The sequence below is a fragment of the Oryza sativa genome, chromosome 12 (assembly GCF_034140825.1).
Source record: "Oryza sativa Japonica Group chromosome 12, ASM3414082v1".
NCBI lineage: Eukaryota > Viridiplantae > Streptophyta > Magnoliopsida > Poales > Poaceae > Oryza > Oryza sativa.
The window spans coordinates 5,807,203-5,824,156 of record NC_089046.1 but is presented as its reverse complement, the minus strand read 5'-3'; the positions used below and the strand labels follow the sequence as shown (position 1 = coordinate 5,824,156).

The following is a 16,954-nucleotide window of genomic DNA, read 5'->3' as shown; positions in this document are numbered from 1 at the left end:
CGTCCTTAAATATTTAACGCTGTTAACTTTTTTAAACATATTTGACCGTACGTCTTATTCAATAATTTTTGTAAAATATTTAAAATTATATGTATATTTTGTAAAATATTTAAAATTATATGTATACATAAAAGTATATTTAAAATGAATCAAATGATAAAAAAATAATTAATAATTACTTAATTTTTTTGAATAAGACGCATGGTCAAACATATTTAAAAAATCAACGGCATCAAATATTTATAGATGGAGGGAGTATTAATTAATTACTTGGTAACCATCAAAATATGTTTAATTTGTAGTATGGATGAAATTTTCTAATACAAGTGAACTCTACATGCATGCACTGATGCACTGCATCATGGCAGAAGATCTTCGACCTACTGCAGCCGTGTCGGCAAAAGCCACAATGATCAAGCCTAGCGATTTACCGGTAGAAAGTTCGTTCGACGAATATAAGCCATCAGAATGCAAGTCCTGTCGGTAAAAAGAGAATTATTTCAGAGCAACAGATTTTTTTTGTTGTCGGCTGAAATGTACTGTCACCCTCTTTAGGTACACACATTGGACGCACACGATCTGTACACACTCCCATATTCCTTTTAAGATATTTATTACTAAGGTATTATAGTTGAATAAATAGACACATACAGTTAGTTAATGAAGTGAATAAACACATATTTATAGTTACGAAGCTAACGACACCGTTAAACCCAAACGACTAATACATCCGACCTGCCTAAGATGGTGTAGCTTGACCACCTGAACTAGTGGTCGGTCTTTTATTTGTGTCACTATGAGTTTAAGACATTAACATGGGTATACATAGATTGGTAATATATTTTGTTTATAATATTACAATCGAATAATATTGACATGATATAGATGATATGCATACATAGTTCCACTGAATCTGCATGCTTTCTTAATTGAAAATGTACTTGGCCAGCCGGCAGGTTCAATGTATCAATCAAAAAAATATGATATTATTCCAACAAGAGTTCGATGAACATCACCTTTAGGTTGTGAAGAACTTGCATTTGTTCACCCTGTCTTGGTTGGTTGAACGAATGGTTGGTCACTCGATCTAGCCATCAGGTTTTATTCCCCGGGTACGTGCGATTAAGGCCCTGTTTCTTTCAGCTTAGGATTATTATAATCCAGATTATAGAGTCAGATTACTATAAGCTAGATTGTTATAATCTGTAATAGAATAAGCGGTTAGTTGTTTCTTTTCTAGATTATTAGAGGCTAGATTATTGGGTTTGCAAGTCTAAAGAGGGAGTGGGGTGGCATGGTGGGTAATTTTTCACCCAATAATCTGGAAAAAGCTCACTTAAATAAGCTTATCAGATTATAATAAGTTGGGCTCCAGATTATAATAAGCTACTTCAATAAATTGGTTGTTTATTTCAGCTTACTCCCAATAATCTAGATTATAATTAATAATCCTAAGCAGAAAGAAACAGCGCCTAACTTGCTGTCATTTGCTGGCCGTGCTTTCAATTCACCTGCTCCGATCACGTTGAGAAACGTACGGCGGCAGTATAATTTTGATGCTGCTTGTGCTTGGCTTTGGGATTAGTGTGACGGCAGCGGTGCTTGCGTGTTAGCTTCATATTTTCTGTTCCTCTCTCTTTCACTCACCGATGTATTTAATACTTTTATTTTAGAGCATGTATAAAGTGAGCTCTTATATAATAGCTAACCCATTTTATTTTTCTCTCTTTTTCTTTTTCATTATAAGTTTATAGATGGTTTATATGCATTATTATCCTTGTTCTAATCGTATATTTGCTTGGGCTATTTATCTCTTCGGATAATTTGTTTATAGTGATTCAAATATGTACGCATGAATGCATCCATTTTTCACTAGCCAATTAAGATTTTTGTTTTTTTTCTTAGAAAGGCAAGAGATCAGCCAAATAAATCGATTATAACGCTACAACAAAAGTGTCTTGTAAGTTGTAAAGACACTATAGTAGAGGCATGCATTTTGTACTATGCCTCTGAAAACAACTTGAGTGGAGTCTAATGGCATTTATTAGAGGCATTTAATAAACTGTCAGATAAAACATAATCTTGAGACATTTATTATCGGTATTTTAGAAAAAAATGCCACAAGAGAACAGTGGAACAATTGAAGGAATAAGAGTTACAAAGTTCCAAAAAAAAGGAATATGAAAAAAATGGAGTGATATAACCAAAATGAGCTACTTTCTATCAATAAGTACTCAAGTCAGAGTCGGTTTTCAACTTCTATGAAGGTGCGGCTTTGTTGCTGCGATTGTCATCACTTACAAGAGGCGACACAGCTAGGCACCACAAAGGCTAGGTGATGTAGCGCAAAAAAAAAATGTTGACATAATACGGAATTAAAAGATATGAGAAAGCAACAATTCATTAAAAAGGCAATACAAGACGCATGCAAGTGGATCCCTAAGATGTGGGGCATGACAAATTCACAATGGCAATGGGCAAGTGATGGCGCATCGCCCTAAAGTGGTTTTCCACATAGTTTTCTAATATTTCTCTTTTATTTTTCAGTATTTTTTATTCCGTTCTTTTTATCCTTTTAGTTGTCATTTTCTTTAAGTCCCTTTCCCCTAGAATTTAAGGTTTTCCTCTACTAGCTTCAAATATCAGTTTCGGAACTCCTTTTAAAAAACTATTAATTCCCCCTATCTCATAATACTTGTCTTTTTAAAATTCAAAAATTATCCTAAAATAGTTGTCATTTTGAAGTACTACTTATCACATCAACCACTTCCAATTCAAATTTCTTCCCGTTCTACCCACAACCAACATCCCACATCAAACTATAAATGATGGTAGCTATAATCTTTTTTCTCCTAACCTTAATACATGCTAAACAACGTAGAACAACAATTATTTTAGGACAGAGATATTATTAATTTTTAAGTTCTCTCACCAGCTCGTGGGGTAAACTAAATTAACGGTGTCTGACAGATTATGCCTCCCAATATAATATCATATTTTGGTGTTGGGATCACCTGCACTTTTAGTAGAGACTTCGAGTTAAGCTACCGCACCAAATAAAGACATTAATTTCGTTAATGAACGGATCGGATCGTTAGCTACAGTGCTGATGTAATAGCACGGGTATCTTCGAACGTTTTTCATGAAAGGAGTAGTTTATGCACGTTTCCCATGTGGTGATTTTTAGTTTGCTTGAATAGGTTTGCTCTGGTCCATCGGATAGTACCTTGCGGTACTGGTACCGCACGGTACCGAAATCATCCCTGTCGTTCGCTCGCAAGGGGCATGATGGGAACCTGTGGAAACGCATCGCGTGTACAACCAATCCCCTCAAGCATTTTCCTTTCTCTCTTCCCCGAAGCGCAGCATCGTGCGGTGCGACTCCGCTGATTCATCCCGTGGAGATGCGCCGTCGCCATCGTTGTTGCCCTGCTCGTCGACGGCGCAGCGGCCGGGGGACGGGGAGAAGAGGAGGCCCCGTCAACCTGTACGCGAAGGGGTCCGGCTTTCCTCGACGCTCTCAAGCCATCTGGTCCTCGGCGCCGCCGTGCTTCTCGTCGTCGACTGTTGAGATTAATCCTTGTGTGCTAGATTAGTGTTTGTTTTATTTGGTTAGTTACATATCCATTGTGTGATCATGCATGTTTCGGCCTGATTGGAGGCTATAATTTCATTTCCTTGTAATCGCATATTTAAGCAATACAAGAGTCGGGAAAAGGCTGCCTAGTTAGCAGCACCAAACAAGATGGTGTTCATTCCTATGTTCGCGGGAGTTTTGTGTGTGTGTTCTTGCCGGCGACGTGAGTTTTGTGTGTGTGTTCACCATGAGCCCTTCGCCTTGACGGCCTTGCCGTCAGCACCCTTGACGCCGGAGGTGTTCTCAACGGCGGACGCGGCGCCGACTTTTCCAATGGACGCTCTGACATCAGCCGCTGCCGCTTCCGCCTTGGAGACGAGCTCCTCCTCGGCGGCGCCGAGCTTGTCGTTCTCGACGCGGTCATCCGGGGCCGTCAGCTGCACGCTTCTCTTCTCCACGCTGGCGGTCGCCGTGGGGAAAAATTCACCGGTGCAGAGATGGAGATGGAGAGAGAGGCGGCGTCGGACGAAACGATCGAAGTGGATAAGACCGAATCAGCCATGCGAAAATACAGAAATACCCTTCCACCTCCACATCCTAATACAATGCCACCACAAGGACGAGTTGGTACCTCGCGGTACCCAGCGATGACAGCCGTTGGATCCTATCCACTCAACGGTGACGATTTGGTACCGCTTTGGCCTGCTGTACGGTAAAAAAACTCTTGCTTGAAACCATGCATGGACTTGGCAGGTTGACAGTTAGCATTTCACTTCTTTTACGCCATGTAAGAAACTCATGGTTTTTATGCGCATTGTGAGAATGATAGGACATCATGAGTTATTCGCCACCCTATTTACAAATAATTGCATATAAATCATCACCGCAGTGGCCTTATAATTGACAATAAATGATTAATTGTACTAAAGCAGTTTAGACAATACTATGTGCTTAATTAATAGACAATATTATTCTTGCTATGTGCTTTTGACAATAGTAGGAAGAATACGTTCCTTGTATCTAATAGAAGCACATACTAAATTGTATATAAAGTTTTTTTTTAACATACCTTCGCTTTTAAATATATGACGTTGATTTTTAGACTTACATTTGACTATTTATCTCATAAATTAACAATACTATGATGCAAAAATATAAGTCACCCTTAAACTAGTCTTTTAATAAGACAAAGGGTAACATAAGTCTGGCATATTTTTTTAAAAAAAAAGAGGGAGTAAAAGAATTTTGTATGAACAGTATTATGAGAATATATATTTTGCATATCCCCCTCACCTGAATTATCAAATTCGATTTCACCTCCTTCATCCACCTAACATTAAATTCTTGTACAACGGTATACTTCAACCCCCAGTCTCATCCAATGGTGTAAGAACTTTACTAGGGTATCAAAGTCTTCTCAGTCTTCTCTCTTCATTATTTATGTATATGTCGTAATAACCTTAGAAATCTTACATTCAAATCATCTACACCGAGTAATTCAAAATAATAAATGGATTAAATTAAAGGATATAGACAATTTCTTGCACAAACTCCACAGGTAACAATTTCTTATGTAGTCAACCACTCAACTGAAAACGTACAATCAAGCTTTTGTGGTTGGGCTTGGCACTAACACTCCAACATGCCCACTTCTTGGAACATACGGACTATTTCAGAACTAGTGGAATTGAGCTATTTCTCATGAAATTCATAAATTTCAAACAAAAACATGATTAGATTATGTTCCCTTTCCTAATCATTTTAGAACAGAAAGAACAAGCGATAGTGATGTTTGAATATAATACCGGCGGTGAACTGGCAATCAAACCAGTACTAATACTAACTGGCAATGATATTATTTGTTGTGCCGGTTTTAGGTGAACAGATGGTGATAAGGTGTTGTGATGACCTTTTTTCAATAGCGTGTGGTATACACTACAAGAAAAACCTTAGGTAGAGATACTTTTCTAGAGGCGATTTTCCTCTAAAATTAGGAGTTATGTAGTCTAGAGACACTTTTTAAGAGGTATATATTCTAAAAATCTCTATAATATGTTTATTGTAACACCTTTTATTTGTATAGGCATCTTTTTGATACTTTAAAATTTGCCTTATATGCTTGAAGCATTTTAAACTATCTAATGGCGCTTTTAAAATGTTAATATACGCTAAGTAACTAGTTATAAGTAACATGATGTTAAGATGGTTAGGTGCTATGAAGATAAAAATGATTTTCTCAAGAGGTCTTGAGTTCATTAGTAATAGCATGCGAAAACATTTTTCCTCTTTTTTACATTGGTTTGCTATAGTTATAGTATAATTTAATGTTTCTATAAAATGCATCTACACGTAAAAAATTGCCTCTATAGAAGTGCTACTTCCTCCATTTCACAATGTAAGTTATTTTAGCATTTCCCACATTCATACTGATGTTAATGAATCTAGATAAATATATATGTCTAGATTCATTCACATCAGTATGAATGTGGAAAATGCTAAAATGACTTACATTGTGAAACGGCGGGAGTACTAGGCATAGAGACACATTTTTTAAAAAATATCACTTTGTTTACATTCATCATTTTCATTGGTTTATCTACAAATTCCGTGAAATGCAGTGATACCGCTCACGAGCTAGCGGTTTTTATCTGGTATTGGGATTATAATCCCAGACAGAGATAAATATATATAATTTCACCAGAACCTGCATGCTCTCTTCAAAATGATCTTGGCCGGCCGACAGGTTCATTGAATAGATCAAAATATTCCAACAAGAGTTCGATGAACATAACCTTTAGGCCGAGTTTACTTACAAACTTTTTCTTCGAACTTTCAACTTTTCCGTTCGTTCTAATTTCAACCAAACTTTTAATTTTGACGTGAACTAAAGACACACTTAGGCTGCGTTCGGGAGTGAGTGTTGGGTCCCAGCACGCAAAATGGAACAGCGATTAGCGCATGATTAATTAATTATTTGCTAAAGGTTTTTTAAAAATGGATTAATTTGATTTTTTTAAGCAACTTTCGTATAGAAACTTTTTAAAAAAACGCACCGTTTAGCCGTTTGAAAAGCGTGCACGTGGAATACGAGGAGGAGAAGGAGTTGTGGAAGAAATCATTTGTGCATTTGTTCACCCTGTTGGTTGGTTGAATTAATGGTTGGTCGCTTCACTTTTCTCTGGTCTAGCCAGCAGCTTTTATTCTGCACGTACGATCGATTAACTGCCTGTAATTTGCTCGCCGTGCTTCACGTTAAGAAACGTTACTGCGTACAATTTTGATGCTGCTTGCAAGCGGCTTGGAGATTCGGGTGACGGCAGCGGCGCTTTGCATAATTAATCGTATCTTTGGTTGGGTTATTTATCTCTTCTGATCATTTGCTGTTTATAGTGTGATTCAGATATATATGCACCCACTTTTCAGTAGCCAATTAAGTGTTTTCAATAAAAATAAAAGGCAAGAGATCAGCCAAATAAATTGATTATAGGGAATAAAAGTTGCAAAGTTTTAAAATAAGGAACATGAGAGGATAAAAGAGAGAGACATAGGGAGAAAAAAATGGCTAGTACATGCATGCATCTGGGAGTGCGGAGGCATGCTGCTGCGGGGCGTCCAATATTTTGCTTTTCATCGGACGTCTGACATGGAGTATATAGTCTTTGAGAACACCAGAACGGTTCATCAGAAAGACAATACTAAGGTGCATGCATGTAGCTATAAAAGTGGGGGCATCACAAATCCACAAAATCAATTGGCAAGTGATGGCATCGCTCTCCAATCATTTTCTTTTGTCTTTCAACATTTTGTCTTCTATTTTTTTTTCATTTCCGAGTTGTCATTTTCTTTAAGTCCCTTTCCCCCAAAAAAATTAAGTTTTCCTTATGGATATCATTTTTTTTACCTTTAGATCGATATGGAACTCTCTTTAAATTTTTAGGGTGAATAGCTAATTTAGTCCCTCAAGTTTGACCGAAGGCTCAATTTGGTCCTTTAGGTTTTATTTTGTCCACATAGGTCCTATAAGTATTTGTTTTGGCTCCTTGGCCCCACTTAATATGCCATATGGCTATTTTTAGTCAACGATTCTGTTAGAAAATGTCCCTTTTGCCCTTAATTTGTATACAACTATACACTAGAAAAAAGAAATCCAAAATAAATAAACAACATTGCATATGTACTTCACATTATTCCAACATGTGCACATGAAAATTAAGCCTAATGGCTATCGTATATACTTGCAAGTACATAATTTATTTTTATTTTATCTATAAAAGAATTCATTGTATGCAATTTTTTCTCTTATATATGTGAATGAGGGGGCATAAGTGTCATTTATCAAGAGAGTTGTTGGTTATGTGTGTTCAATGATAAGTTTGAATTAAAATAAAAACTTGAAGGACTAATATGGACACATTGAAATATTAAGGACTAAACTGATCCTTGCATGAAACTTGGAGGACCATTTTACCTATTTAGCCATTTTTAAAGTTCTTTCACCAGCTTGTGGGATAAACTAAACGGTGGGAGACAGGTGCTGCAGAATTTTATTGCATTGTTTGGCAGCACTACAACTTTTTCCTTTTTTCAGCAGAAGTGTTGTACAGAAGGGCACTAGAAGGGATACCCTCATCTCAATCAGGCGGTAAGCCCCATCTCAATCGGGCACAGCGTCCGTCACAGGCTAGAAGTCACTGATGTGAAGAGTTATCTCAATCGGGCAAACGGCCGTCACGAATGAATATATCTCAATCGGGCCCTAAGTTAAGCCCGTCACCGATAGCTTTGACCCAGACGACCAGTCAAACTATAGCCCGTCACAGATGACCTATCTCTATCGGGCCACAACTAGCGCCCGTCACAGATGACCCTTATTTGTGACGGGCATCAACTATAGCCCATCATAGATGAGTCATCTGTGATGGGCATTAACTATAGCCATAGTTAATGCCCGTCACAGATGAGTATAATCCAAAAATAAATAAATTTTATTTTTTTGGCTAGCCCTGCCCTCACTCGTGTGCACCCACGCGGGAAATTCAAACTTCTCTTGCAATTTCAGACCAAGCACGCTTAACATCAAAGTTCGTTGGAGATTGGCTTCCGGAAGATTAGTTGTAACTTGTTGTTATGGGTATTCTATTAATCTTATTAAGCCCTAGGCCAGGATATCAAATTGGGGTTATTAAATGATTTCAAATGGAAAAGTCACCAAAACCAAAGTTGTAGAACTCATCAAGGTGCAAAATTTTTATTTTGGTCATTTCTCCATCTGACTCTATTTAAACAATTTGAAATTTGAAATTCAAATTTTGAAAAGTTCAAATAGAATTTTAGATCAGTGAACGACTTCAACTGAAAAAGTCATCAACAACAAAGTTGTATAACTCATCAAGATCTACAACTTTTATTTTGGTCATTTTTCTATATAATATTTTTTGAACCGTTTGAATTTAAATTTAAAAATATGACAACTTCAAACAACATTTTCAAATACTAAATGATATCAACTGAAAAAGTCATCAACAACAAAGTTGAATAACTCATCAAGATCTAAAACTTTTATTTTGGTCATTTCTTCATACGACAAAGTGATAGTAACATTGTTTACAAAATTGACATATCTCTTATCTGGTTTTAGATCTTGATGAGTTATTCAACTTTGTTGTTGATGACTTTTTCAATTGAAATTATTTAGTATTTGAAAATGTTGTTTGAAGTTGTCATATTTTCAAATTCAAATTCAAACTATTCAAACAAATGTTATATAGAAAAATGACCAAACTAAAAGTTGTAAATCTTGATAAGTTATACAACTTCGTTGTTGACATTTTTTCCATCTGAAATCATTTACTACCCGTAAAATTGTTTTGACTCATAAAATGAATTATTATACTGCACTTAATTATTTTGCTATAGTCAACTTACAAATATAAACATTTCATATGAAAAATGGAAAAATAGTCATCGGTGACGGGCTTTAGTTGATGCCCGATAGAGATTAAGTATATAGCCCGTCACTGATGAGTCATCTGTGACGGGCCTAGTTGTTATCTCAAACGGGCCTCAAGTTGTGGCCCGTCACGGATGATGGTCATCTGTGACGTGCCACAACTTGAGGCCCGCCATCATCTGTGACGTGTCATAACTTGAGGCCCATTTGAGATATGGAATATTATCTCAATCGGGCCTAAGGTTGGTGCCCGTCACAGATGATGGTCATCTGTGACGGGCCGCAACTTTAGGCCCGTTTGAGATATGGAATGTTATCTCAATCGGGCCTAAACTACGGCCCGTCACTGATAGGTGTCATCCGTGACGGGTTTAAGTTTTATGCCCATCTAACATGTCTGTGCGACCATATCTCAATCGGGCACTTTTCGGCCCGATTGAGATGACTTTATTATGACGGCCCGCTATTTCTAAGCATATTAGAGCCCGTCACAGATAGAAGGATCTGTACTAGTAGGGGTTAAATACTCTCCATGTAAATGCTGTTTAAGATTCACATTCTGGCTATATCTCCCTATCACGGGTGCATGTTAATTTCGTGCCGTCACAGCGCACGCAAGCCAACCCAACCCGGAATTTTAACCGGAAAAATAAAAGGCAAAATTACATAAACTATCCAATTGTCACTCTACTTTTAAATTTCACCCCATAATTTATTTTATTGCAAAAGGCCATCCACCTAGCACTGAAATTACAACCTCCGTGCGTATGAGTAGTCGATTTGAGTTTCAACCCATTTCTTCTAATATAGATTCGTTGCCGATCACCGTCACTGATTGCCTCCGTGCTCACCACTCTCATTGTTCATAGTTGTCTTCATGCTTCAAGCCAGTATGAGAACAAGCTTGAGTCGAACTCACCTCACAGCCACATGCGTGATTCCGATATAAATAATATACGGTCCACAGTGAGAATTAGTTACTCGCGTGCGTTGGGTGAGCAGCCTTTTGTAATAAAATATGTTATGGGATGAAATCTCAAAACATACAGTGACAATTGAGGTTGTTTGTGCAAAAAAAATTTCAAAACAAAGCATGGGTATATACGCATGCTTTCCACGGAAGAATCTGTATATGCACGTTTTCCATGTGGTGGTTATATTGCTTCTGAGCACGGACTTAATTAACAGGTCGACAGTCAGCATTTCACTTCTACGCAATGCGAGAAACTCATGGTATTCATTTAGGAGAATGATTGGACCATGAATTATTTTTCCACCCCTTTTACATGATAATTGCATACGGATCATCACAGTACAGTGGCAATAATTGATTAGTTGTACTAAGACCCTATTTAGATGGAACTAAAACTTGTTTTAAGTCCCTATCACATCGAATGTTTGGACACAAATTATAAATATTAAACGTAGACTATTAATAAAACCCATTCATAATCTTAGACTAATTCACGAGACGAATCTATTGAGCATAATTAATCCATGATTAGCCTATGCGATGCTACAGTAAAAATTCTCTAATTATGGATTAATTAGGCTTAAAAAAATTGTCTCGTAAATTAGCTTTCATTTATGTAATTAGTTTTATAAGTAGTCTATATTTAATACTCTAAATTAGTGTCTAAATATAGGGACTAAAGTTAAGTCCCTGGATCCAAACACCACCTAAACCAATTTGGACAACATTAGGATTCTTGATATGTGCCTTGAAAAAAGTAGGAAGAATACTCTCCTTATATCAGGACAGATCCTTCTACCCAATAGCAGCATATACATAAATAAGCTTTTTTTCTAGCTCGGACATACATATATAAACTTTATTTACTAAAATAATTTATAAGGACGGTTCCTTGATTTTCTTTTTCCAGTCTCCCCTCTGAATTATCAAATTAAACATGGGTTATCTGGTGAGTGCTCACATATTGGTTTTTGTCATTGGATATCACACATTATTTTATCATTTTAGAGAGATAAACTTTGGTAAATGACCAAAATGCCATCCGTGTCATCCCTTCTTTAACACGGCATTGCTCCCACCGTCATCTACTCTGTTCCTCTCTTCGCACAATGCTGTTGTGCTACTCTCTCTCAATTTTTCCCTCCCTTGTCTTAAGGTTTGCTCCACCTTATCCCATGTAAAGTTACATTTTTGCGGTATCCTCTCCTCCGGCAAAGATCATATGAATTTTTAGTCTCCTATAGCAAATTTTACCATAATCATCCATCCAACTCCCTCCATCCACGTATGTAAGTATTATAGGTGTTTAAAATTTGTAGACAAATATAAGTGTTATGTAGTATTTCATCTCCACCCAGCCATCCAACATTATATTCTTATCTAACCACAAGCTTGAGCCCCTAATCTCGTCCAATGGCACGATCACTTTAATGAGGGATATTAAAGTCTTTTCCTTTCCTTCTTAACATGTCCTGATAATCTTATAAATCTCACATTCAAATTACCTGTACCAAGTAATAGTCCAAAACTATAAACGGATTAAAGGATATGGATAATTCTTGCATACAGCCTCTCTATTATAATGTCCTAACAGGTCATCAACTCATCATATATAAAGGTTAGGATGACTAACTAGTTATTCCTCTGAAAAATTTATATTACTAGTTCTGATTTTATATATGATAACTACTTACAACAGTACTTCTCCGTTTCACAATGTAAGTTATTCTAACATTTCTCACATTCATATTGATTTTAATGAATCTAAATAGATATATATGTCTAGATTCATTAACATCAATATGAATGTGGGAAATGTTAGAATGACTTACATTGTGAAACGGAGGGAGTAATAAATATTAATTTATTCAATTTCATACATAAATGAATTATTATGAACTCACAATTGTCCATAAATTCCAATTAACGACTAATCTCTTAGTAGTACCATTCCTTCTGACAAAACATATACTGTTTTTTGTTTCACAACACACTCAGTTAGAAGATTAATTAACTTAGTACAGGTTTTTCTTGTCAAACATATATATGTAAGTCAGTCTTGACAGTGATAAGTGAATCTTTTACCAGCTAAGCAATTCCATCCCCCATGAATGATTAGGATGGTTTGATACTTTAGAAGGGATAAAAACAACTTGGCATGCAAAACTGATGGTGCAGGCTTGGTGTGTAGTGCAATTGGGAAGGATTGTCATGATAGGAAAGGGGCAGGGGGGAGGTTGTGAGACCAACTGAATAAATCGACAGACGAACAAAAGTGCAGCAAGGGGAGAGGAACCTCCAGCAGCTACCAAGGCAACCCTGCCTAGTTGCCTCCCCTTTCCAAAAGTGCTTTGGAAAAATAATATCTCTCTTCACTAGCTTTGTTGCACTCATCAGAGTGGTAGAAAAGGAAAGTTCAGTTCTAGCTGGTTGAATTCCATTGCGAGTACGCGAAATTGGTGCGATTTTATTCTTAGTTTGTCTCTAGGATTTTACCAAACGGGTTTGACCCGAAACTCAAGAGAATTTTCGCACTGATCGCATCCTAAGTTCCGATATTTTGGACGGTGACAAAGTTTCTTATTTCTCTTGTAAATCATTATCCTACCACAACACAAATTCTATTCTCCACTTTATACATGTTTTACAACAAATCACATTTTAATCGAATTGCTCTCTCCCAACGACCAAACTTTTTTCACTGTACATCTGATGACTTTTATCGGACGACTTAAGAAATTCGATTCTCACATAATAGCCAATAAATGTTTTTGGACATTAATTGGATGGACACATGCTAACCAACTAAAATACTTTTCCATGTACCTTACAAGAGCAAAGACTGTGGCCCACCCCTCTCCCACTTGGACACTTGGTCCTTTGATGCAATGCACCTATCCTCCCTCCATACCTAGGCTTCCAAGATTTGAAAACCACCATCTTCAGTCCACAGATAAAATGGCTGCCTTCCCATCATGCTCATCTCCTTCACATCACATTTTCCCCCACACATCACCAAAAAGGGGGCCAGGTTCCAAGCTTGTTTGCACAAAACCACTATCTACCTGCTTCATCAGCTTCACAAGTTCTGTTCTTGCACAACTCCATTTGCTCCAATCCTTTTCTTCTCTTCTTCCTGGTCAAATTTTTCCTAGTTCCCCTTTGATATCCTCCTGCATTTTGGAAGTTCTTGGTTGCCATTTTCAGTTTGTGTTCTTGATCCTCCTGAGTGGAATTAGTTCCAAGATCTCCCCTGGGTGAAATCAAGAAAGGGGGAAATCTGTCCAGAAATCCAGCAATACCAAGTTCAAGATCAGAGGTACCATTTCTATTTTCTCCTTGTGTCCATTAATCTTTGGTTCCTTTGAGTTTTTGATCTGTTTCATCCAAAATCTTCACTGCAGCAGCTGTCTTGCTCCCTCTTTTTCATCTTGCATGCCATTTTCAGAGATTGATTAATCTGTTGTTTATGTCAACCTGACCTTTCTTGAAATTCTTAGCAAAAGGCCTCAATAATCAAATATGTCTGTATGTTATAGCCGGCCATTCTACAAATCTCTCTGAAATTCATCAACTTTTTTTGTCACAGATATATTCCTTGCAAGAAAACTTCCAAATCAGACTGGTGAGAGCCAAGAAATTACTCCTCATCAGAAGATACATCATCTTCAGAAATCCATCACAGAAAATCTCCCAACAACAAACTGTCCGGACAACACATTTCATGCTTCTTGAACACCTGATGATCACAATGGAGGAACAGATGTTCAGAGAGCAGCAAATGCAGAGAGGTGGAAGGCATCATCAGCATCACACCACAAGGGAACAAGAACAACAGCAGAAGCAGCAGCAGCGGCGGCGGCTGATGAACAATGCGACCAACGGCGGCGGCGGCGACGGCGGCAGCAGGTGCTACTTCAGCACGGAGGCCATCCTGGTGCTGGCATGCGTCACCGTGTCGCTGCTGGTGCTGCCGCTCATCCTGCCGCCGCTGCCGCCGCCGCCGACGCTGCTGCTGCTGCTGCCGGTGTGCTTGCTGGCGCTCCTGGTGGTGCTGGCCTTCATGCCCACTGACATGAGGACCATGGCCTCTTCCTACTTGTAAGTAGGCAATGAGAATATGTACAGGCAATTTTATTTTTCTTTGACTATTTTTTATGTGTTTTAGTTTTTGTTTGTGACTTTGTGTGGCACATAAATAAGTGCACGAGAAAAGGAGAGAATTTTGAGTTGTTTATGGAGGCTAGATGACCAGCGTTTGCGTTTGATTGGATTCAACTTTACTTTCAAAATTGTGAGCAATTGAGGGCCTATTTGGCACGGCTTCAACTTTAACTCCACCTCTTCTGGAGCTAGAGTTCAGCCAAACAGTTTTAGATCCACCTAAAATAGGAGTAGAGCTAGCGGAAGCACTCTCACAAAATGAATTAGGTTTAAGCTGCTCCAAAACTCCACTTCAGACCTAACTCCTGGAGTTAAATGTAGGAGTTGGAGCTCTACCAAATGGGTCCTAAGTGCTGGGTCCTAAGTGCCCTATACTACCTCTGCCACAAAGTAAGTTTATTTTTCACCCATACTACACGTACCAATACAGAACAAAAAAGACTAAAATACCCTAATTTTATTAAATTACAATGCAATTTTTTCTTTCTTTATCTACTCACAATGTATTTATCTTTTATTTCCACAAACTTTGATGCAATAATTACTTAAAAATAAACTTATTTTAGAGCAAACGGAAAAGACTAAAAATAAACTTTTTTTTTGCGGGAAAGAGATATTAATCCACATTAAGCTGAAGTGACAGGTTTTTTTTTGACAAAAAAGTTAAATTAGCCATTTTTTTATTTTTCTGGTGAATTAAGAGATATTTCATTAAACTGAAAATTTCCCTTCAATTTCACTTCACTTGTAGAGTGAAATTAACCTAGACATGAGGGGGAGACAACCTTAAATGATGATCAAAGTGTCGGTGTTCCATCAGGTTGCATTGCTCCATTGGCAAGCACTTACGCCAAAATGCCAATTATTTCACACGTTGGAGGTGACAAATGGTAGCCGGAAGCATGGAACGGAGAGTGTTGTTTTCTTGCAAGCAATCTATTGCTTTGGTGCAGATTTTCGTTTTCTCTTTTGAAAGAATGATCACTAAGTGCTTGCAGTGTCAGCCAAAGTCTTACTGCTAATGACTTAAATGTTGCAACTTCAGATAGGCCTATCTCAGATATATATTTTTTAAGAGTTAGCGTTGAAAATTTCGGAAAGCAAGAAGATTTCGGTGGGGTCTGAAATTTCGGATATTCCGAACGATTTTTTTTTGAAATTTTAACACATTTTTACTGAATTTGAATAAATTATGACCAAATTCATAATTATTTGAAAAAAGGGAAATTTTCACTCGAAATATTTGCTTGCCGGAGGGGACGAAATTTCCATCCCTGTTTTGCTGCAATGAACATTTACAAAATTTTAAGTCACAAATGTTCTTTGCTGAGCTCAATCTAGACGGTCGATTCTCGATACATGACTGAAACATCATAAAATATATGAGATCTAGCCATAGGAAAATGCCTTGGCTAAATGTTTCTGCGACCAAGTCCAAGCTGATGATATCTTGAACATCAGAAATGCTAATTAAATATGGTAACCCCACTGAGCATTGACAGCACTGCAACTGTGCAGAATTACAATTCAGAAATCATCAATGGAAGTTCACAGATTTTACAGATGGTCAACACGCAGCAGATATTAACAGGCATAGGAGTAGGCCCCTACCCTGCAGAATTATAATTCACCGTCAATTATAGTTCACAGATTGTACAGTTTTTCACATTCACAGGAAAAACAGTAACCAGAGATTTATCAGGCATTGGCCTCAAATCTTCAGAATTATGCTCCAGAAATCACCAATGGAGGTTCACATGTTCTACATTTTTTTCTCACAGTGGACAGGTCAGCAAGCAGCACCGACTATTGTGCATTGGTCCCCAATTCATTTTGTACAGAACTACAGAACAGTACATATCACTACTACTAGTCTTCCAACCTGTGATCACGGTAACATGGCTGGTGCCAGCTGACAAAGTGCATCAGATGATATAATTTCCCCAATCACCATGAATTTGATCACAGCAAATTTGCTGTGGCACCAAGACCAGGTACAAATTGTGGAATGCTGTTTGTGGAAAAATGCGCGGGAATTATTTTTTCATCTATATACAAAAACTAACTGAAAGTTTCTAGTGAGAACAATTGGTAGTAAACCAGAATATGTGCCAACCATCAATGTTAAATTTATGAAAGCACATTGGCATGGAACAAATACTTTTTTTTTTACACTTGCATATGTAATTAAGGCAAGCAAGGTAATGAATGTAAGGTGTTTAATATAATTAAAACATGTAAAATAACACTAGGCAGATGGAGATTGTACTACATCTTTAACTGCGAAACA

At 37.5% G+C, this 16,954-nt stretch overlaps 1 long non-coding RNA gene across 1 annotated transcript; it reads left to right on the top strand.

Moving 5' to 3' along the window:
- Positions 1 to 13,460: 13,460 nt before the first annotated feature.
- On the top strand, positions 13,461 to 14,746 carry LOC107278307 (uncharacterized). Its single transcript, XR_001542105.3, has 2 exons — positions 13,461 to 13,819; positions 14,090 to 14,746. It is a non-coding gene; the product is annotated as an uncharacterized lncRNA (long non-coding RNA).
- The last annotated feature ends 2,208 nt before the right edge of the window (positions 14,747 to 16,954 follow it).